The sequence below is a fragment of the Hyperolius riggenbachi genome, chromosome 9 (genome assembly GCF_040937935.1).
Source record: "Hyperolius riggenbachi isolate aHypRig1 chromosome 9, aHypRig1.pri, whole genome shotgun sequence".
Taxonomy (NCBI): Eukaryota; Metazoa; Chordata; class Amphibia; order Anura; family Hyperoliidae; genus Hyperolius; species Hyperolius riggenbachi.
Window position 1 is genome coordinate 271,893,039 of NC_090654.1, and position 24,264 is coordinate 271,917,302.

Genomic DNA, 24,264 nt, shown 5'->3' on the forward strand with positions numbered 1-24,264 from the left:
GTTTTGCTGAGCGTTTCTGCTAGCGTTTCAATACTTTACATTGAAGCGCTAACGCTCCCAAAATGCTGCAGGTCCTGCGTTTGCGTTTCTGGGAAACGCAAACGCTCCTGTGGAAGTTGCCCCATCCATTAACATTAGCCCAGCGTTTTGGCAAACTGCTAGCGTATCGCAGTGCTGCCAAAACGCTGCCAAAAGCGCTCCTGTGGGTTCCAGCCCTGAAAGAAAAGGTCGCACAGTGAAAGAAAGCATTCCCAGAAGATAAGTGCAGCTGTTTAGTGCCGAGTGCAGGAGGATCATTTTGCCCTGCAATCACAGTGCCTGCAAAGTTACTGAGCTGTGCTGAGCCAAAAGTTTCCAATGTGTTCACTGTGCACAACTACGGAACAGACAGCCTATAATGAGCAGCACATTGCAGCCAGTATGTGTGCTCTACACATATCTGGCAGTGGCACCCATGTCCCCTCTCTCTTATCTACCTGTCTCCCTGCAAGGCTGCCTTCCATCCAACAGAGCGATCCCTGCTTCCAGGACCCCGCTGCTCGCTGAGAGGGGGCGTGTCGCTCCTGGCCCCGCCCCTTTTGCGATCCGAATCGTTCATTTTGATGATTCGGATGATCGACTCATAAAATAGATTCGGATCAAAGATCCGAATCGTTCATGATCCGGACAACACTAATCCGCAGTATGCAGAGAGAAGAGACAGACCAGCGGCGAGAGACCAGCGGCGAGAGAGCAGCGCTTGGAGCCAGGCAGGTGAGTTGTAAACAGCGCTTCCCGGCTGCTCGCTCTGCATCTGAGGGGGGAGCAGGAGGGCACCCGGGAGAGGGAGGGAGAGGTCGGTCTGCCCTCCCCGCGGCTCCGGCTCCCCCCTCCACTATAGGGGACAGCTAGCTACCTAACCTATCCTGGGGGCACCTACCTAATCTAACCTACGCTGGGGGCAGCTACCTAATCTAACCTACGCTGGGGGGCACCTACCTAATCTAACCTATACTGGGGGGCAGCTACCTATCTAACCTATACTGGGGGGCACCTACCTAATCTAACCTACGCTGGGGGGCACCTACCTAATCTAACATACACTGGGGGGCACCTACCTAATCTAACATACACTGGGGGGCACCTACCTAATCTAACCTATACTGGGGGGCACCTACCTAATCTAACCTACACTGGGGGGCACCTACCTAATCTAACCTACACTGGGGGGCAGCTACCTATCTAACCTTCACTGGGGGGCAGCTACCTATCTAACCTACACTGGGGGGCAGCTACCTATCTAACCTACACTGGGGGGCAGCTACCTATCTAACCTACACTGGCGGGCAACTACCTATCTAATCTATACTGGGGGGGGGGCACCTACCTAATCTAACCTACGCTGGGGGGGGGGGCACCTACCTAATCTAACCTACGCTCTGGGGCAGCTACCTAATCTAACCTACACTGGGGGGCAGCTACCTATCTAACCTATACTCGGGGCACTTATTTAACCTGTATTGGGGGCACCTACCTAGCTAGCCTATACAGGTGGCCACTATACTGGCTACCTATATTGCAGGCACCTACCTAAATAACCTGTACTGGGGCACCTACCTATCTAACTTATACCGGGGGCGCCTGCCTATCTAACCTATACTGGGGGCAACTATACTGGCTACCTATACTGGAGGCACCTACCTGGCTATCCTATAGCGGGGGCAAATATACTGGCTCACCTATGCCTGGCTACCTATACTGGGGTACCTATTCTTGGCTACCTATACTGGGGGGACCTATACTAAGTGCAACTAGACCTGGCTAACCTATACTGCGGGCACCCATACCTTGCTCCCGGGGGGGGGGGGGGGGGGGGAATTTTTACACCCTCGCCCTGGGTGCATTTTAGCCTAGAAACTGCACTGAAGCCAGGTGAGGATCTGAAGTTTGCCAGAATCCTCGCAGTGTCTTGAAGATGATGTAAAGGAGTTTGTTTTTCTCCTGCCAGTTGAGACATGAAATCTTCCGGCCACCTGAGCCCCCCTCTTAATTTGCTAGATTACCCTGCTGGAGATGGTCGGCTGTCAGACAGTTTCATTTACAAAGGATGTAAAAATGATGACTGTAAATTGGAAGGGAAAATGACAGCCTCGGCAGTGCGGAGCTGTGACCCGCATGTAATCCGCCACGGCCACCAGCGGCAGAGTCTCGCGGACCACGGCTGCTCTGCCCACGTGGCACGAAGCGTCCTAGATACACGCTGGAGATATCGTTAGTTAGATGCCAGGATATGAGCATTGCATGTGTGTGTTTTAGCTATTAGCAGTAATTCTCGGTGACGTGACTGGCAGGCAGCACTGAGCAGCAAGATGGGCACGCTGGCCCTGCCAAGTCGGAACACCTGTTGTTCCATCTCTCACATTAATTAGGATGGCCAGGTGCACCTGACAGCGGCCTGGAGCTCACCCTGAGGGGACCACCGACGTCTGCAGAGCAGATGATAGACATGCGGAACTCGGATTGTAGCCAGATAAGAGCTGAAAAAAACACCTGCACCAAATCCGTGGAAGGGAGACTGCGTGAAGTAGATCAACGCAGTCCATTACAGGGAGGAAAGATCAGAAAATTGTTGTTATTGTGTTTTTATGTTGTGCTGGCACAAAGCTTTACAGGGACATATCGAACTATTCATGTTGCTAATTCTTCCAACGAGGGATTTAATTTCTATTGTCCCCACCAGAGTCTAATGTCCCTGCCACCTTGTGTCCCCCTCCACAGTCTTATGTCCCTACCACTGTCTAATATCCCTACCTCAACCTATTGTCCCTACCACAGTCTATTGTCCCCACCAGTATCCATACCACAGTGTAATGTCCCCTCCACAGTCTACTGTCCCTACTACAGGCTATTGTTCCCACCTAGCGTCCCCCCCCCCCCCCCCACAGTCTCCTGTCCCTACCACAGTCTATTGTCCCCAGTAATCTAATGTCCCTGCCACAGTCTAATGTCCCTGCCACACAACCTACTGCCCCCACCACAGTCTGTTTTCCCCACCTGTATCCATACCACAGTGTAATGTCCCCTCCACAGTCTGTTGTCCACTCAACAGTCTAATGTCCCCTCCACAGTCTGTTGTCCCTACCACAGTGTAATGTCCCCTCCACAGTTTGTTGTCCCCTCCACAGTCTAATGTCCCCTCCACAGTCTGTTGTCCTTACCACAGTGTAATGTCCCTACCACCAGGGCCGGCCCGCCCATGAGGCGGGGTGAGGCGGGTTCCTCAGGCGGCAGGAAGTGGAGGGGCGGCACCAGATGAAGTGGCTGTGACTGAGCGGGGGAGCCAGAGCCGCGGTGAGGGCAGCCCGACCTCTCCCTCCCTCTCCCCGGGCCGCCCTCCATGCTCCCCCCTCGGACTTTAGGCAGCAGAGTTAGCGCGCAGGGAAGCGCTGCTGTACACAGCCTGTTACTCACCTCCCTGGATCCGATCGCCGCTCCCGCCCTGCTGGTCTCCTCTCTGCAATGTAGCCGCTGATACATTACACGCGCTGCTTCCTGTTTACACAGGAAGCAGCCGCGTGTGTATCAGCCGGCTAGGCAGAGAGGAGACCAGCAGGGCGGGAGCGGCGATCGGATCCAGGGAGGTGAGTAACAGGCTGTGTACAGCAGCGCTTCCCTGCGCGCTAACTCTGCTGCCTAAAGTCCGAGGGGGGAGCATGGAGGGCGGCTCGGGGAGAGGGAGGGAGAGGTCGGGCTGCCCTCCCCGCGGCTCCGGCTCCCCCCTCCGCCATTATAAGGGGGCACCTACCTGGGCAAGCTACCTATCTATCCTATACTGGGGGGCACCTACCTAATCTAACCTGTTTTGGGGGCAGCTACCTATCTATCCTATACTGGGGGGCACCTACCTAATCTAACCTGTACTAGGGGCAGCTACCTATCTATCCTATACTGGGGGGCACCTACCTAATCTAACCTATACTGGGGGCCAGCTACCTATCTATCCTATACTGGGGGGCAGCTACCTATCTAACCTATACTGGGGGGCAGCTACCTATCTAACCTATACTGGGGGCAGCTACCTGTCTATCCTATACTGGGGGGCACCTACCTAATCTAACCTGTACTGGGGGCAGCTACCTATTTATCCTATACTGGGGGGCACCTACCTAATCTAACCTGTACTGGGGGGCAGCTACCTATCTATCCTATACTGGGGGGCAGCTACCTATCTAACCTACACTGGGGGGCAGCTACCTATCTAACCTACACTGGGGGGCAGCTACCTATCTAACCTACACTGGGGGGCAGCTACCTATCTAACCTATACTGGGGGCAGCTACCTATCTATCCTATACTGGGGGGCACCTACCTAATCTAACCTGTACTGGGGGCAGATACCTATCTATCCTATACTGGGGGGCACCTACCTAATCTAACCTGTACTGGGGGGCAGCTACCTATCTAACCTATACTGGGGGGCAGCTACCTATCTAACCTATACTGGGGGCAGCTACCTGTCTATCCTACACTGGGGGGCACCTACCTAATCTAACCTGTACTGGGGGCAGCTACCTATCTATCCTATACTGGGGGGCACCTACCTAATCTAACCTGTACTGGGGGGCAGCTACCTATCTAACCTATACTGGGGGGCAGCTACCTATATAACCTATGCTGGGGGGCAGCTACCTCTCTAACCTATGCTGGGGGCAGCTACCTATCTAATCTATACTGGGGGCACCTACCTAATCTAACCTGTACTGGGGACACCTACCTAATCTAACCTATACTGAAGGGCAGCGACCTAATCTAACCTATACTTGGGGGAAGCTACCTATCTAACCTATACTGGGGGCACTTATCTAACCTGTATTGGGGGCACCTACCTACCTACCTAGCTAGCCTATACAGGTGGCAACTATACTGGCTACCTATACTGGGAGCACCTACCTAACTAACCTATACTTGGGGTACCTACCTATCTAACCTATGCTGAGGGCAACTATACTGGCTACCTATATTGGAGGCACCTACCTAGCTAACCTGTACTGGGGGCACCTACTTATCTAACTTATACCGGGGGGGGGGGGGCGCCTTTACGATCTTTGCCTCAGGCAGCAGAAAGTCCAGGACCGGCCCTGCCTACCACAGTCTAATGTCCCTACCACAGTCTAATGTCCCTACCACAGTCTAATGTCCCTACCACAGTCTGTTGTCCCTACCACAGTCTAATGTCCCCTCCACAGTCTAATGTCCCTACCACAGTGTAATGTCCCTACCACAGTGTAATGTCCCTACCACAGTCCATCATTTACACTAATTTTCATGGTTTCAGCTTCAGAAACACTTCCTATAGCTACTTATTACTGTATATTTGGTATGTAGCCCCGCCCTCCCAGTGATGTCACAGCTTTAACTGATTAGCTATGCGGATTTCTCCTCCCAGAGCATTTTGAGAGAACAGGTAATATTTGAACTGGCTTTGGAACTTACAGTAACCAAATATTCTGCAGAGATCACCTGACAGGACTAAACATGTTGCCGCCTGTGATAAATTTCAGAATGTAAATCGGGGTGAGGAAAGATTTTACAATAGGCAAACACTGACTAAATAATTCATAAATTAATATTTATAGCAATTTATTCATTGTGCAATTTATATAAGCAATTTTATTTTATTTTCCCTACAGTTCCTTATTAAAGGACAGCTGAAGGGAGAAGAATTTTGAGGCTGCCATATTTATTTCCTCTTAAACTATACTAGTTACCTGGCAGCCCTGCTGATCTATTTGGCTGCAATAATATCTGAATAACACCAGAAACAAGCATGCAGCTAATCTTGTCAGATCTGACAATACTGTCAGATACATCTGATCTGCTGCATGCTTGTTCAGGGGCTATGGCTAATAGTATTAGAGGCAGAGGTTCAGCAGGGCTGCCAGGCAATTGGTATTGCTTAATAGGAAATAAATACGGCAGCCTCCATATACCTCTCACTTCAGTTGTCCTTGAAGACATCAGCAAAGAAATGTGAATACTAACCACCCATGCCTACAATTAGACATGTAACTATAGGCAGAAGTGTATTTAGTGGTATATACCGGTAATGGCACCTCTTAGGAAAATGAGCAGCCGACCATCAATGGGATTTAAAGTAAAGTGGTTGACAAAGGTTACTTTACTCTGCAAATTGTTCACTATCTAATTAAATAACCCCCACAGAATACTAGCTATAATGACATGTAAATGATTGCTAATTGGCCACCAGAAATCGCTCATAGGTAACCTGAAATAAAAAATGATATTGGCTGCCATTCTTAACTTTCTCGTAGGCTACTTTCCCACCAGGACGTTGCGTTTTAGGGTACGTTTTAGGTCGCATAACGTGCCCCTAACGCAACGCCTGGTGGTGGTGGACGCTACCTAGAGCTGCGTTATGCAGCTCTTGGTGCGCCTTTTTTGTGCAATGTGATGCGGAGACCATGTGATGCGGATCCCGCCGGCCAATCGCCGCACAGAGCGGCTGCTCCAGGAAGTAAACACTGCATGTCACTGAGTGCAATAAATATTAATTAGCCATGTGGCTGGCCGCGGAGGAGGAGGGGAGACCTCCTCCTCCAACATCACTGAGCATGTGCAAACAGTCTAACGCGGATTAGCCGCATATAACGCACAGCATGCAGCACTTTTTTAAAACGAGCTGCGTTACAATGTAACGCAACTTGGGCACTGTGAACAACCTATTGACTTTTCATTGCTGTGCGGTGGGCTGCGTTACAGGCTGCACGAACGTGCGCCTGTAACGTCTCAATGTGAAAGCAGCCTAAAGCACATCTGACGTGAGATGTATATGGAGGCTGCGATATTTATTTCCTTTTAAACAAAACCAGTTTCCTGGCAGTCCTGTTGATCTCTTTGGCTGCAGAAGTGTCTGAATCAGCTAATCCAGTCAGACTTCAGTCAGAAATACCGGATCTGCATGCTTGTTCGGGGTCTATGGCTAAAAGTATTACAGGCAGAGGATCAGCAGGACAGCCAGGCAATGTACATATTTAAAAGGAAATAAATATGGCAGCCTCCTTATCCCTCTCACTTCAGGTGTCTTTTAATACAGGAGTCATTCAAAAGGCATCTCTTTTGAATTTTGGGTGTCGGGCCTCTTTCCTAATAAGTATTGAGTACTTTGCTTGTATGACTCTGCGGGGTGCGTGTCTTTAGATCACACCTCCCACGCCTCTCTCCATGCAGCGAGCTGGCTGCCTAGGCTGGCAGGGGAAGTGTTAATGTTCCCATCATTCAGAAAGAACGGCGAGGAGGATGGGAACACTTCAGATAAAATGTGTATATACGGGGGGGGGGGGGGGGGGGGGAATAAAAGCTGTAAGAAACATTTTAAGTGTAATGCCACTCTGATTATTTTTTCAGCATAAGTGGGTTTAATTGTCAGACATAAAAAGCGTAGATATCTTTACTACCTACCCCCGAGTCAATTTCAAAACTCTGCTGCAAACTCTCTGTTCTTCATTTCATCCCGGCTACTGGAACAAACATTAAAGAGACACTGAAACCAAAAAAACTAAATATGATATAGTGAATAGGTTCTGTAGTACGGATAATTACTAGAACATTAGTAGCAAAGAAAATATTCTCATATTTTTATTTTCAGTTATATAGTGTTTTTTTATAACATTGCATCCTTCTCTAATATTTACAGTTTACACACTACTCAGCATTCTAAATGATTTTACAGAGCAGGCCAGTGAACTATTTAATAATCCTCTGGAGCGAAAAAGAAAATACAGTGACTGACAATTGAGATAACAAGCTTCAGAAGACAGAGCTCTCTGCGACTTTAAAAGTTGTGGAGCTCAATGGCTTTTTTTGCATAGATAACAACTGGAGTTTCTTAACTCTTCCTGTACTGGAAACAATATTAGACTTATGTCTCTGCTCCTAATGTTTTATTTCTTAGCTGTACTATACATACCAATCATTATATCATAATTTTTTTTTGCTTCAGTGCCTCTTTAAAGAGGGCCTGTAGTGACATAAATCAGAATGTACAGGATGTAATACATTATTTAGGATACCCACTTTTATGATGGTATGTTGGTATGTTGCTGTATGTTGGTATGTAACCCTGTCCTTTCAGTGATGTCACAGAGATGCTTAGCCTAGGCTGTTTATCTTAGCGGAATGCTAATCCCAAAGCATTATGGGAGACCAGACATTATTCTTACTGGCTCCAGAGTTCCCAGAAACCAGCATTCCACAGAGCTGCGCCTGACAGGACTAAAGATGTCGCCACCTGTGGTACATTGCAGAATGTAAATCAGGGAGAGGAAAGCTTTTACAGTAAAACATTGAGGCTAAGTTCACAGTGGGACGTTAAAGTCGCACGTTAAAACAGCATTTAACGCAGAATACCTCACTGCAATGAAAAATCAATGCCCCATTCACAGTGCACACGTTACGTTAGTGACTAATGCTGCACGTTAAGTAAAAGTACTGCATGCAGTGCGTTATACACGTTATTAGCTGCGTTGGACTGTTTGCACATGCTCAGTAATGACTTGGATGCATACTTTTCATTGCCTGTATTTTTTACTGTATCTGCTGTATGCGACGGTAACGCTGCGTTGCCACTTTTTGGGCGCGTTGCGTTGTAAGCTTGCGGTGCGACTTTAACGTGGCATCAAAACGCAACGTCCCACTGTGAATCTAGCCTTAGTAAATCATTTATTTTATGTTATTTTCACTGCAGTTCCTCTTTAACCCATCAGCACAGCTGTGATTGGACACACTGCATAATGCAGCTGGGAGGAGCTCTGCCCTGCTTGTTTGCAATGTTCCCAGGAGATCAACCGTAAGGCCTGAAACCCACTGAAAACCGCAAACGCAAAACGCAACCGCTAGCGTTTTGTCTGAGCGGTTTGCAAGCGGATTCATGCGCGTTTTTGGTCGTGTTTTGCAACATTGTATTTTTTTCCCCAGCGGGTGCCTAGCGTTTTCCATTTTGCGTTTTAATTAGCCATGTGGCTGGCCGCGGAGGAGGAGGGGAGACCTCCTCCTCCAACATCACTGAGCATGTGCAAACAGTCTAACGCGGATTAGCCGCATATAACGCACAGCATGCAGCACTTTTTTAAAACGAGCTGCGTTACAATGTAACGCAACTTGGGCACTGTGAACAACCTATTGACTTTTCATTGCTGTGCGGTGGGCTGCGTTACAGGCTGCACGAACGTGCGCCTGTAACGTCTCAATGTGAAAGCAGCCTAAAGCACATCTGACGTGAGATGTATATGGAGGCTGCGATATTTATTTCCTTTTAAACAAAACCAGTTTCCTGGCAGTCCTGTTGATCTCTTTGGCTGCAGAAGTGTCTGAATCAGCTAATCCAGTCAGACTTCAGTCAGAAATACCGGATCTGCATGCTTGTTCGGGGTCTATGGCTAAAAGTATTACAGGCAGAGGATCAGCAGGACAGCCAGGCAATGTACATATTTAAAAGGAAATAAATATGGCAGCCTCCTTATCCCTCTCACTTCAGGTGTCTTTTAATACAGGAGTCATTCAAAAGGCATCTCTTTTGAATTTTGGGTGTCGGGCCTCTTTCCTAATAAGTATTGAGTACTTTGCTTGTATGACTCTGCGGGGTGCGTGTCTTTAGATCACACCTCCCACGCCTCTCTCCATGCAGCGAGCTGGCTGCCTAGGCTGGCAGGGGAAGTGTTAATGTTCCCATCATTCAGAAAGAACGGCGAGGAGGATGGGAACACTTCAGATAAAATGTGTATATACGGGGGGGGGGGGGGGGGGGGGGGGGGGGAATAAAAGCTGTAAGAAACATTTTAAGTGTAATGCCACTCTGATTATTTTTTCAGCATAAGTGGGTTTAATTGTCAGACATAAAAAGCGTAGATATCTTTACTACCTACCCCCGAGTCAATTTCAAAACTCTGCTGCAAACTCTCTGTTCTTCATTTCATCCCGGCTACTGGAACAAACATTAAAGAGACACTGAAACCAAAAAAACTAAATATGATATAGTGAATAGGTTCTGTAGTACGGATAATTACTAGAACATTAGTAGCAAAGAAAATATTCTCATATTTTTATTTTCAGTTATATAGTGTTTTTTTATAACATTGCATCCTTCTCTAATATTTACAGTTTACACACTACTCAGCATTCTAAATGATTTTACAGAGCAGGCCAGTGAACTATTTAATAATCCTCTGGAGCGAAAAAGAAAATACAGTGACTGACAATTGAGATAACAAGCTTCAGAAGACAGAGCTCTCTGCGACTTTAAAAGTTGTGGAGCTCAATGGCTTTTTTTGCATAGATAACAACTGGAGTTTCTTAACTCTTCCTGTACTGGAAACAATATTAGACTTATGTCTCTGCTCCTAATGTTTTATTTCTTAGCTGTACTATACATACCAATCATTATATCATAATTTTTTTTTGCTTCAGTGCCTCTTTAAAGAGGGCCTGTAGTGACATAAATCAGAATGTACAGGATGTAATACATTATTTAGGATACCCACTTTTATGATGGTATGTTGGTATGTTGCTGTATGTTGGTATGTAACCCTGTCCTTTCAGTGATGTCACAGAGATGCTTAGCCTAGGCTGTTTATCTTAGCGGAATGCTAATCCCAAAGCATTATGGGAGACCAGACATTATTCTTACTGGCTCCAGAGTTCCCAGAAACCAGCATTCCACAGAGCTGCGCCTGACAGGACTAAAGATGTCGCCACCTGTGGTACATTGCAGAATGTAAATCAGGGAGAGGAAAGCTTTTACAGTAAAACATTGAGGCTAAGTTCACAGTGGGACGTTAAAGTCGCACGTTAAAACAGCATTTAACGCAGAATACCTCACTGCAATGAAAAATCAATGCCCCATTCACAGTGCACACGTTACGTTAGTGACTAATGCTGCACGTTAAGTAAAAGTACTGCATGCAGTGCGTTATACACGTTATTAGCTGCGTTGGACTGTTTGCACATGCTCAGTAATGACTTGGATGCATACTTTTCATTGCCTGTATTTTTTACTGTATCTGCTGTATGCGACGGTAACGCTGCGTTGCCACTTTTTGGGCGCGTTGCGTTGTAAGCTTGCGGTGCGACTTTAACGTGGCATCAAAACGCAACGTCCCACTGTGAATCTAGCCTTAGTAAATCATTTATTTTATGTTATTTTCACTGCAGTTCCTCTTTAACCCATCAGCACAGCTGTGATTGGACACACTGCATAATGCAGCTGGGAGGAGCTCTGCCCTGCTTGTTTGCAATGTTCCCAGGAGATCAACCGTAAGGCCTGGAACCCACTGAAAACCGCAAACGCAAAACGCAACCGCTAGCGTTTTGTCTGAGCGGTTTGCAAGCGGATTCATGCGCGTTTTTGGTCGTGTTTTGCAACATTGTATTTTTTTGCCCAGCGGGTGCCTAGCGTTTTCCATTTTGCGTTTTTATCCTGATTGGTCCTGTGAATTATTTTTCATTTTGTTACAGTGTGCTGAACCGCAAAACGCTAGCAAAATCGCTCAGTTTAGGTTTTGCTGAGCGTTTCTGCTAGCGTTTCAATACTTTACATTGAAGCGCAAACGCTCCCAAAATGCTGCAGGTCCTGCGTTTGCGTTTCTGGGAAACGCAAACGCTCCTGTGGAAGTTGCCCCATCCATTAACATTAGCCCAGCGTTTTGGCAAACTGCTAGCGTATCGCAGTGCTGCCAAAACGCTGCCAAAAGCGCTCCTGTGGGTTCCAGCCCTTATAGAGATAGAGACCATTATAGAGACCAGCCCATTTGATGCCAACAATCATGTCACAGCCAACAGTGCTGATATCTAGCGCTGCTCATGGAGAGTCATGTGATCAATATAATCAGGTGACAGATTCACAAAGCTCTGATTCGCTGGTCATGAACATGTGCTAAAAAAAAATAAGGAAGTGATGTCAGCAAATCAGCACGCTGCAAATGTATCATCTTGTCAAGCAGAATATGTTATTCCAGGAATTCTACTACAAACCACTGGCATAAAGAGGAAATGTAGCGACATATAATAGAATGTACTCAAGCATTCAGGCTTCTCACTTTTACCTTGACAGACAAGTGACCCGAAAGGGACATGGAGGCTGCTACAGTATATTGATTTCCCGTTAAACAATGTCAGTTGCCTGGCTATCCTGCTGATCTTTCCTGTATTAGTAGCGTCTGTATCACACACCTGGAACAAGCATGCAGCAAATGCAGTCAAACTTCAGTCAGAAACATCTGATCTGCATGCTTGTTCTGGGTTTATGGCTGAAAGTATTAGAGGCAGAGGATCTGTCAGAATCCGCTCTGCTGGCCTTGATTCCCTGGACAGTTTGGTTTCCTATGCAGGTTGCATAGTTCAGTCCAGGGAAAAGAGGCCTTTTTGTCAGTTTGCAAGGTTGACTGATTTGCATTCACTTATCTTGCAATCTGCTTGTCTGCTTCCTTTGAAGGTTTTCAGTATAAATGTCACTTCCTCCCAGAATTCCTTGCTCGTCATAGGTTCTGTTTGGTGAAGACTGACTTTAGAGCCTCAGCCTCTTTGTATCTTATTGCTGAATATTCTAGTGTAGGTAATTATTAGGGAGTGTGCACTCCTACTAGTGCTGTCAGATTTGTGTATAATTTGTACTGTCTAGTTGTGTCTTGTCCTGTACTTGCGATTGCACTGTCTCCAGTGGTGGCTGATAGTGAATCGGTTAGTTTGTTTTGTCTGGAGTAAACGCTTGCTGTTGTCTGGTGTTAGGCAACCGATTAGCAAGCGTTCACGCTATCTGTTTGTCTTTGTTTTCCGTGTTTATTTGTCAGTAGGGTTGGTACGCTTTTGTCACTGTTGCGCATAACGTGCGGTGACCGCGTTTAGTTAGTTTATTTGTTATTTTCCTTGGCGTTCGGATTTGTGGTTGTTTGCTGTGTCTTTCATTTCTCATTCATGCTTTGTCTTTGCTCAGTCTTGTGTTTCTGACAGCAATCGCCTCTCTTGCAGTTGGCTTTCTTATGCTACGTACACACATGCGACAACGATCGTTCGTTAAGAACGACGAACGAACTTTTAATTGATGAAAGAACGACCTAAGTAAAGGTAGTTTTAAAATGTGTGTAACGATCTGATCGTTAGAACGAACGTTACATCACAGAAAGCAACTATTGCGCCTGCGCATAAAAATGAGAAGTTCCATGGAGAAATAGTGAAATGCGCATGTCAAGCCTAGTACGAACGATCGTTTCCAACGATGTACTACTTTTGCAAACGATCGTCGTTGGTTAAAATCCGCCGAGACAGAACTTTCTTTTGTAGCGATTTGGCTCGTTCGTCGTTTGCCTTAATAGTCGGTGGTTCGTTTTTTGTAACGATCGTCGTTGGTAAAGATCGGGGAACGATCGTTACAAACGACTATAGTCGCATGTGTGTACGCACCTTTACTCTGGTCTGTTCAGTTGTGATATGTCTACCGTCGCCGGGTGGCGACTAGATTGGTGGACATTCATACAGTCTGTCTCTTTTCTTACTCTCTATTTATTGGGTTGCTACTTTGTTAATTTCCCAGTGTTGCTTTATCGTGCAATTTCAATCTGACATCTGTGGATGTGCAGAGGACTTGTTCCTCTGTACTCCACAGCTCCACCTGCTGGTTGTAATTTTCCTCTACAAATATATACAGGGTACTCTGTTTTTGTGATTGTGGGGATTTCCATCTGCTTCAGCGCACTTGCTGTGCGCTGACGGTGGAAAGCGACTCCAGATCATTACAGGATCAACAGGACAGTCAGGGACTCTGCATTGTTTAAAAGGAAATGAATATGACAGCCTCCTTCTTATCCCTCTCAGGATAATTGTCCTTTAATTTTCCTGGTTTCAGCATCATAAATGCACCTTACATCCATATAGTGCTGTATATTGGTTTGTAACCCCACCCTGCAGTGATGGTTATCCTAGGTGGTGATGTAATGCTGCCTACTCCTCCCAGTGCACTTTGGAGACCAACTGCTTCCTATAGGGGGTAGAGGTAGACGTTCCAATGTGATTAACCTCGCCAGCGGTAAAGATGCCGGCATCTCTGATGAATTTAAGAATGGAAATCAGGGTGAGGAAAGGTTTTGCAATGGGCCAACATTGAATAAATAATTTATAACTGAATATTTTAAAGAATGAGTAGTTGTATTCATTAAGTTATATACAGTAAAGTTCTCCTCACAATTTGTCCCTATTCTGGTTTTTGATGTGAGCGTTAACTGAAAGAGAAACTCACACCAAAAATTGAACTTTATCCCAATCAGTAGCTGATACCCCCTTTTACATGAGAAATCTATTCCTTTTTACAAACAGACCATCAGGGGGCGCTGTATGACTGATATTGTGGTGAAACCCCTCCCACAAGTAACCCCTCCCACAAGAAAAGTTCGAACTTTTGTGGGAAATAGCTGTTTACAGCTTTTTCCAACTGCCAAAACCATGCAGCAGCTACATCACCTGCCAACAGTAAATGTTCACTGGGGTTCCTCTTGAAGCTCCCAGCCTGTATCTGCATGATTTGTTGCCCTGCTGCCACATAATTAGCTGATTAGATAGCTGCACGCATACAAAGGTGTCAAGGTGTTCCTAATAAAGTACTCGACCAGTAATAACAGCCATGACTAGGTTACAACGGTTGAACAAGTTGTGACAGTGGAAACCTATGGGGATGGCTCCACTTGCAGTGATGTGACTGCAAAGCATTTTGGGAGCAATCCCACAGCGATCACATCAGTGGCTGCAGAGGCAAATCGTAATCTCTCCGGGAATTGCGGTCACAGAAATTCCTGTGACTCACAGAAATACACAGAAATTCCCATCTGGAAAGTTTGGCAGCTGCCCAGCGATCAGGCGGGGTATTTTAGCACTCCAGGATCCTGCATGAGCGTGGCTCTGCCTGGCGATCAGGCGGGGTATTTTAACAATACAGGATCCTGCATGCATGTGGCTCTGCCCGGAGATCAGGCGGGGTATTTTAGCACTCCAGGATCCTGCATGCATGTGGCTCTGCCTAGCGATCAGGCGGGGTATTTTAGTACTCCAGGATCCTGCGTGAGCGTGGCTCTGCCCAGCGATCAGGCGGGGTATTTTAGCACTCCAGGATCCTGCGTGAGCGTGGCTCTGCCCAGCGATCAGGCAGGTTATGAAGTTGACACAGCTTTGAGAAATCAGACATGAGTTCATTAAATTGCAGATGTGTGAGGCCGGGGTGTGGGGAGGGCGTGAGTCAGCGGAATGGAGCTGCAGATCTATAAGGTGAGAGAACTTTGTTTTTCTCTGTAAATGATTTTCTGACACCCGTCGGCCGCAGACAGCAGAATATGTTTATCTATCAAGTATGCTATTTACACCTAATAACAGCGACGGCTGCAAGAAAGTAATGCCTGTTTAAAGAAAGCGATATGCCCGGGTGTTCAAGGTGAAACCGCTCATTTCCTGTGGTGGGGAAGGTGGGAGACGGACCCCTTTCATTGGATGGCACTTAGGAAAGACTTGACATTTGTCACTTGGATCCAATCTGTCAGTGATCTAGTATTGACATGTACATTTCTGATCAGTTAACCTTGATTTTAGGTAACATAGTTTATTTTTCAAAAGGCTGAACTGGCAGGGGGGTACATTTTTGAAGAGTGGGCATGTAGAGCAGCAGCATAAATCAAGGGGACCCCCCAACCAAGTGAATTTGATATGTCCCCCTTCCCTACATTTTATCTCCTATTGTGGCCACCAGGGACATTTAACAAGTGCAGCCAATACACTTTTCCTTTTCCCCATAACAAGTGTAACATGATACCCCTTCTCTGTATAACAAGTGCACTATAATCCTCCTTCTCCCCATAACAAGTGCACCATAATCCTTTTATATACATAACAAGTGCACTATAATCCCTCTTCTCCCCATAACAAGTGTGCCATAACCCCCTTCTCTGTATAATAAGTGCACCATGATCCCCCATTCTCTCCTTACGAAGTGCACCATAATCCCGCTTCTCTATATAACAAGTGCACAATAATCACCCATTTTCTCCATAACAAGTGCACTATAATCTCCCTTTTCCCCATAGCAAGTGCATTATAACTCACCTTCTCCCCATAACAAGTGTGCCATGATCCCCTATCTCTGTATAAGTGTGCCATAATCCCCCTTCTCTGTATAACAAGTGCACCATGATCCCCTGTCTGGCAACCATGAACCAACTGGTTCTACTGTCATTGTCTCTCTCAATGCCCAGGAGGCCTCCAATGTGGTGGACTGTACCGTTTTTGGAATACCTTACTAAAATTTGGACCAGGAGACAAACCTGTTGACTGGCTCCAGGTTCTGTACACCACACTGAAGGCCAGGGATTAGATATAGCCTTACCTTTTCCTCTGTCCAAAGGCACAAGTCTCCCCCGTTCCTCTGTCCTACTCCCAACAATTTTGCAACAGCGAATGCTATAAAACACTCCCAGTGGTTCCCAAGGGTAATGAAAACACTTAGGCTAGGTTCACAGTAGGATGTTCTGCATTACAATGTGGCAGTTACGATGCACTGCAATGCGACATTCACAGTGCGGCCGTTGCAGTGCAGCCTGACAGTGTGTGGCAAGCCAACGCACTGCATGTACTGCGTTTACGGCATAACACCTGCATTGCAGGGAAGTATAATTTTCATTGACTGTATGCTACACTGTAAGCGATGTAACAAGCATAATGCTCGCTGTTACAGGGAAAGCAACATCACTCTCACTGTAAACTTAGCCTAAATAAATTGTGGTTGTTCAGTCGCTATTCAGTCGTGTCCGACTCTTTGTGACCCCATGGACCACAGCAGGCCAGGCCCCTCTGTCCTTTACTGCCTCTGGAAGCTTGTCTAAGCTTCTATCTACTGTCTACTATTTAGACATCTTATCTTCTGCCATTCCCTCCTCTTTTTGCCCTCGGTCTTTCCGAGCATCAGGGTCTTCTTCAATGACTCCTGCCTTCTCATCATGTGTCCAAAGTATTTCAGCTTCAGCATTGCTCCTTCCAATGAACAATCAGGGTTAATTTCTTTAAAGGACCTCTGTCGCAAAATTCTTAAAATTTAAAATATATGTAAACTTATACAATTAAGAAGTACATTTCTTCCAGAGTAAAATGAGCCATAAATTGCTTTTCTCCTATTTTGCTGTCACTTACAGTAGGTAGTAGAAATCTGACAGAACCGACAGGTTTTGGACTAGCCCTTCTCCTCATGGGGGGTTCACAGCGATATCTTGATTTTCAAAATGCATTTAGTGAATGGCAGTTGTTCCATCCAACTGACAAAAAAAAGTGTACGGTGAGCAGGGAGGCTGGTCAGAATCTTTGTACAAATCTTTTTGCTGAGAATCCTCTATGGAGAGATGGACTGGCCCAAAACCTGTCCAACTCTCATGACCCTACATTACTACTAGAAAAACTATGGCTATGACTATACAAACCTTTGTTGACAAAGTGACATCTTTGCTTTTTATTACACTGTCCAAGTTTGCCACTGCTTTCCCTCCAAGGAGTAAACGTCTTAATTTTATGACTGCATTCTCCATTTGTAGTACCGTATATACTTGCATATAAGCCGACCCGCGTATAAGCTGAGGTACCCACTTTTCCCTCAGAAACCAGGAAAAAGTATTAACTCACGTATAAGCCCCCTACCCAGTATAGCCCCCTCCACAGTAGCCTGATGTGCCCTCAGTGCAAGTCAGCCCCTCTCCCCCAGGGCCGGATTTGTACTCTTTACCGCCCTAGACCACTGTCACCAGCCACCTCCCTTCAGTATAGGTAGCAAGATGACCCCTCCCCCCTCCCTCTAGTATAGGTAGCCTGATGACCCCTCCCCCTTTCCTCTAGTATACGTAGCCATACGACTCCTCCCCCTTTCCCTCCAGTATAGGTAGTCAGATTACTTCCTTAATCCCCCCCCCCCCCTTTTCCACTTCAGTATAGGTAGTTAGCTCGCCTTTACACTGCAGCAGCCATTTGTGCCACGTATTTCTACACTTGTCTCCAGCGCAGAAGCTTCCTCTTCCTTTACGTCTCCAATGCTGCCCAAGTCCATAGCCACCAGCCCCAATGCAACATGCACAGAGAGCGAGGTGGCTGCTGCGCAGGTGGCTAGCAGCAAAGTATCTTGATCAGGCACCCACCTGATCTCCCTGCATTGCAGCATTTGCGAGCTTGAAAATGTTGCACCAGTTTAGCCTTCTGCTTTGGTGCCCTTCATCCTGTGGTGCCCTAGGCCATGGCCTACGTGGCCTTGGCCTAAATCCGGACCTGCTCTCCCAATAGCTAGATGTGCTCCAAGGATGATACAGCTGTGTCCCCGATCATTGCACCACTAACACGTTGCTTGCACGCTCTGCTCCACAAGCCAGGGGACACAGGTAGTCTTGAGCAGCGCACTCTGCACACCATGTTGCAGGGGATGGGGGCACGGACAGAGCAGGGAGCCAGCTGGCAAGAGCAGAGTCACTAGTACACAATCCTTAAAGGAAACATTCAAGGAGCACCCGATGCGCTGTTTTTGTCGCACTGGGTGCGCCATTTACAGGGCAGCGGGTGCGATTACTGTCACGGCGAGCTACGCACAATGTGGGTGGTCCTGTGGGCGCAAACCACCTAACGCTGTGGTTTGCGCCCACTAGCTCTTAAGACCTATTTGTGATGAAAAATTAGGTTTATACGCGAGTATATACAGTATTTCAAAATCCATTCTGAGAGGCAAGTTTACAGCAGCAGTTCCCCTCCAGGTTCTGTAAGTCTGTTTCCAAAATCCCCTTTAAATAAAATAACGTTTATTCTCACAGCTTTATTCATTTTACCAAACTGAAGATAAACACGTTGTTCTTCGTTCCAGCTCCACAGATAATAGATCTTCTACACTATTAGTTACATAAGCACTACTGATTGTCTCCAGGGTCTGATTGCCCTGGCCGGGTTATAAGCAGACAGTTTGCACAAGAAGTGGCGGGGTTACGATAAGCTCGCTGGGATTATTGAAAGATCACGGCTATTGCAGTGCTAATGGGGTATTGACTGTGAAATGGGCTGGAAGAGGATCAGATTGCGTGCTGCTCCCTTCTTACATCAGCCCGGTGTAAAGAGCGACACGACATTGATTTTCTGGCTGAACACCTGTTCAGTCAGCTCTGTGCAGAATTCAAACACACCAACGCACTTTACAGTGTTGGAGGCCACGTGGAACACCGTGTCCTTGTTCAGCCGTCTACATTATTATTATGTTTTTTTCCGTGTGTTGTTGCAACTCTTGCAGACTGACCTCTCGCATAAACAGGAAATCGTTGTAAATTGAAATTCTATTTTTCAAAAGATCATCCGCTTTGAACAATGACTTTAGGGTCCTTATTCTCATGTTGTCCCAACAGGTACAGTTCCTAGGCCATAGTAGTCCTGAATAGGGTATGGATGAATTCAGTGTCCAGTTATTGAGAGGCATATCATCTGGGCTTCAGATACCATTTCTAAAATAATGCTAGGTAGAGATTCTTAAAGAGGAGCTGTTAGGTATAAGGTCTCAGAGAAAATAAACACATATATCAGTAGCTAAAGATTGGCTGTACTTACATTACATATGCATTTCACTGTCCATGTTTGTACTTCACATAATTTTTATATAGTATTTGCAGAGAATGATGCTCCTGACAGCTCATGGCAGGTTCCATGTTTGTCTGTCTCCTATGAAGCCAAATGTGTCGTCATGTCCTGCCTGCTTCCTGATGATTCCACTCTCACAAACGCTGGTAATGAATAACACTACTGTGCAGTGAATATTAATTAGCCATGTGGCTAGGAACAATAGCGGACTCCTGCAGTGTACTCTGCCCGAGATTTATTAGTGCTGTGAGCTAGACTGTTACATGCTGTTGAAACTTGAGCCTCACTAGCAGCCAGGGGAGGGCCCCAGAATGCTTTGCAGTATCTGTTATTCGGCTTGCGTCCTCCTTAGGAGCCTGGGAATACGGAGCCTTGCTGTCAGCAAACATCTAAAGTAAGAGAGATTTTTAACTGCAGTATTGCCTTTTTGGCTTCCTTCTAAACTGTTTAACACAGGAGAATAGAGGTTTAAATTAGCTTTTGCAGCCTGACAGTTACTCGTTAAAGGGTAGCAGGTATATTTGCCTCCTGGGACAGGCAGAGAGGTAAGCAAGTCTGGATAAACAGTGTTTGTGGTTCACTGTTACCAAGCCTTCTTTGTGCTGAATTATTGATGAATTATTTACAATATATACAGAAAAAAAACATAATATAAACCATGCCAGTGTACGTGCTACTAACTGTAAACCTGAGAAATCCTCTCTACATAATGCAAGCCTAATGCTTGTCCTGAATCAAACAGATGCAACAGTCTTTACCAGAATAGAGTCAAAATACCTTCTTTAGCCAAATCAGGCTGAACAAGACAATTTCTATTAGATCAGAGTGCTCATGAAATCTGGTCTAAAATTGGCTCCTGACCCCGTGATCAATGTGAGCCAATCGCAGTGAAGCCTAATTCCAGGGAAGAATAATATTTTAGGTGTGGCCCATGTGATAAGTGGCTTAGAAACTCCTTTGGGGTTTTACTGCTGTCCTGCCTCCATCTGCTAGAATTCCATAGCTTCCTGTCCAAACAGGAAGTGAAAATGTATCCAAGAGTGAAACAGAAACAAATAAAACATCTTTTGTAAAGTGGGCAAAACAGAATTTTACCTTCTTAAAAACAGAAGGTATTTGCAATTATTCAGGTTGGAGTGAGCTCTGAGGTATCCCACAATGCATCACTGCTGAATATGCAAACTATCTCTTTGTTATCCCTGATAGCTAGCCGTGTGGCTACGGACTTGGGCAGCATTGGAGATGGAGGGTAAGAGGACACTTCTGCACTGAAGACGAGCAGAGAAGTGAGTGACACTAATGGCTGCAGTGGTGCGGAGTCGAGCTGTACTTAAAGAGGGGGACTGGGAAAGGGAGGGGTTAAGGGAGCCATCAGGCTACTTATACTAGAGGGTAAGAGGGGAGGGGGTCTTCTGGCTACCTGTACTGGAGGGAACGGGATAGGGGTCATCTCGCTAGCTATACTGAAGGGGGGCAGCTGGTGACATTGGCCTTGAGCGATAAAGAGTACAAATCTGGCCCTGGCATGGATTAATATGGCTCTATAGGGTAAGACTTAGTTACAGATTGCCCAGCAAGTTCATGATGAACCAGAACTCCTAGGAGGTTTAAGGAACTGAAAGACATCTTTTTGATCTCTTTCAGCCCCTTACACTCACTGATTTGGGAGTGCACACAGGATGTTTGCTGGGCTAAAGAAGGTATTGTGACTTTATTCTGGTAAAGACTGTTGCATCTGATTCAGGACAAGCATTAGGCTTGCATTATGTAGAGAGGATTTATCAGCTTGATCAGTTAGTAGCGCATATAGGCAGAGCCGGGACAAGGTCCTCCAGCACCCAAGGCTGAGACACCAAAGTGCGCCCCTCCATCCCTGCCACCCCAGCCGTCACACACTGATTGCTATTAGACTAAGAGGCGCCACAGGGACCACAACCTCCCCAACACCTTAATATCGCTTGCAGTCACTTCCATGTATCCCCTTTTCTTATTTCTTTCTGCTTCAAACACAATTAGGAATGACAGCTGAATGAATTTTGCGCCCCCTCCTACACTGCGCCCTGAGGCTGGAGCCTCTCCAGCCTATGCCTCGGCCCGGCCCTGCATATAGGGCTTGATTCACAAAGCGGTGCTAACTGTTAGCACGACTGTGAAAACCCCCTTAGCACGTCTAAACAAACTTTTCGCGCATAAAACTTTACGCGTGTACTGCACCGAGCGCAGGGCGCTCCGCGCGAAGTGCCTATTAAAGCCTATGGGACTTAGCGCGCGTAAAACTTTGCGCGCGTAAAACTTTGCGCACGCAAAGTTAGCGCGCGATCTGATTGAGAAATCCGGTGCTAACCTACTTAGCACCCTGGTTAGCGCGTCTAAAGACTTTAGACGTGCTAAGTAGGTTAGCACCGCTTTGTGAATCAAACCCATACTGGGCAATCTGCAACTGTTGTAAAGTGGGGAAAGTTTAAAATCCCCAACTTGTTTGTTTTTGTTCTTAAACCTCAATGCCATTGGGCCAGGATAAAACCTCTCCAATGGGGGCAAGATTGCAACAAAACAATGCTGTTAACCTCTTTTTACACTATTCAGAACTGAAATAAAAATAATTTCCAAGAATTAGACTTCAATTTGTTTATAAATGGATAATATAAGCATGTAATCAATGTATAAATCCCTCCGAAGAGCTCTCAGAAATGCATGAAAGCATCGTTAAAGGGAATAAATAAGGCTGTTTAACATACTTGCTTCTAGAGGTGATCAATTTTCCTGCAAAGAGAATGAATGGAAAAGCACTTAATTGATTTGTACTTCTCTGATTGGCTGGCTTCAGTTTGCCTACACAGGAAGTAAAGAGATACAAGATCACAGAAGTACTAATTGATCATTGAATAAATCCATCATATACTTCTCTTTAAAGAGACTCTGTAACAAAATTTTCATCCTTATTTCTTCTATCCTATAAGTTCCTATACCTGTTCTAATGTGCTCTATCTAACTGCAGCCTTTTCTACTTGCACAGTGGCTGTATTATCTCTGTTATATGATCTAATCTTCTCTCCTCTGTCGGGTCTGTCGGGCTGAGGCAGTCAGGCTGGAATGTGCTGTGCTGCTTGTGATTGGATAGAAGCTATACACACCCTCTCCAGGCCCCCTGCACACTCTGTATGACTCACACACTGAGCTCCTCTCAGCGTATCACTTGCTATGTCTTTTGTTTGTAAACACTGCCTAAAAATGGCAATTACAAGCCAGGATTGCAGCAGGGAGTGGCAGAAACAGCACAGAGGGGCCAGGAGAACATAATGAATAGAATGGTATGCTTTTTATTGTAAGAATTTTACAGTACAGATTCTGTTTAAGGTGACTACCTTTACTTTTTTCATTAATTTACCATATTTAATACTAAAAGAAAAGAAAAATATAAATTATATTTATAAAATATATAGGAAACATTGCATATAGATATTATTTTTTTAATTCTTGTGTTCAGCATTTAAAAGTAAAAACATCATAAAATATTTAGAACACAGAAGTATGCAAAATATTACAAATAAATATTTTTCTGGATGATATCTGGATGATTCAATCAGTCAAAATCTGTGTATTATTTAACCTCCTAAGCGTTACGCCGCTCGGGAGGTTTTGCTAGTTTGTGTCCCCAGCTTAATTAATTTGATCTATGCGAGAAGGCTGCGCTGATCGCTGGAACCAAGTGGATCAGGGGCGATCTGGGGATGCAGGCCACATATACTAGCTAGCCTAGTGCTAGCTAAAGGTTTTACAGCCAATAGATCAAATTAATTAAGCATGGGGGACTCCTGGGGCCAGCGAGTGACACTGAAGGCAGAAGATCAGCATCACAGCCCGGTAACTGGTATTGCTTAAAAGGAAATAAATATGGCAACCTCCATATCCCTCTTGCTTCAGTTGTCCTTTAACCACTTTAGTGCTGACATAAGGAACACATATAGGGCTGGTTCTAGCTACAGGGCAAAAGTAACTGGGGGGGGGGGCTAGTAGTGCCAAAAACCTCCCCCCCCCCCCCCCCAACCCAACCACCACCACCACACACACACACACTCAGCCCCCAAACTGACTCTCAAGACCCATCATACCACCACACTCCCAGCCACACAAGATCATTAGGTGTCCATCATATGTCCCCAAAAGCATTGTTTGGGACCCCATTATTCCTCCACTCCTTTCCCTTACAGATCCAGAGTGTACACATATTGGGGTCTTACCTAATCCAGGCAGGACACAGCAGGCAGCACCATGATCTATGCTCTGGACTTATCCCCATGGTGCCTCTCTTCCCTGGGGGCCACTACAGACTCTGGAGACCAGGAGCAATTGCCCCCTTTGGAAGCGCCGTCCCTTAACACATATTGATCAGCTCACTAGAGAGAGTTGGTCAATGAGATGGTAATAGTTCTAAAGGTATTCACATTTTAAGAAAATGTATACAGCTTTTAAACGCACGATGTTACTGAACGCTTCCATTCGGCTGCATGCAGTTGGCGCTTGTGGCCATCACCCATTTGTAAATAAGAGGCCTAATTTATTGCAGTGCAGCTGAGCTGCCACCACATCCTGACGACA

At 46.0% G+C, this 24,264-nt stretch overlaps 1 protein-coding gene and 1 long non-coding RNA gene across 5 annotated transcripts in view; one reads left to right on the top strand and one right to left on the bottom strand.

Moving 5' to 3' along the window:
* The window catches only part of LOC137533274 (uncharacterized), a 292,620-nt gene that overhangs the window by 64,926 nt on the left and 203,430 nt on the right, over positions 1 to 24,264 (bottom strand). For 3 of the 4 annotated variants that reach the window (XR_011024169.1, XR_011024168.1, XR_011024170.1), the window contains 2 exons: positions 9,921 to 9,979; positions 7,459 to 7,517 (listed from right to left, as the gene is read on the bottom strand). The exons of the other annotated variant lie outside the window; for it this stretch is intronic. This is a non-coding gene — a long non-coding RNA (uncharacterized lncRNA). The remainder of the gene's footprint in view (positions 1 to 7,458; positions 7,518 to 9,920; positions 9,980 to 24,264) is intronic. 4 annotated transcript variants of the gene reach the window in all.
* KCNK13 (potassium two pore domain channel subfamily K member 13) overlaps positions 1 to 24,264 on the top strand; it is a 92,514-nt gene that overhangs the window by 24,596 nt on the left and 43,654 nt on the right. The window lies entirely within an intron of this gene.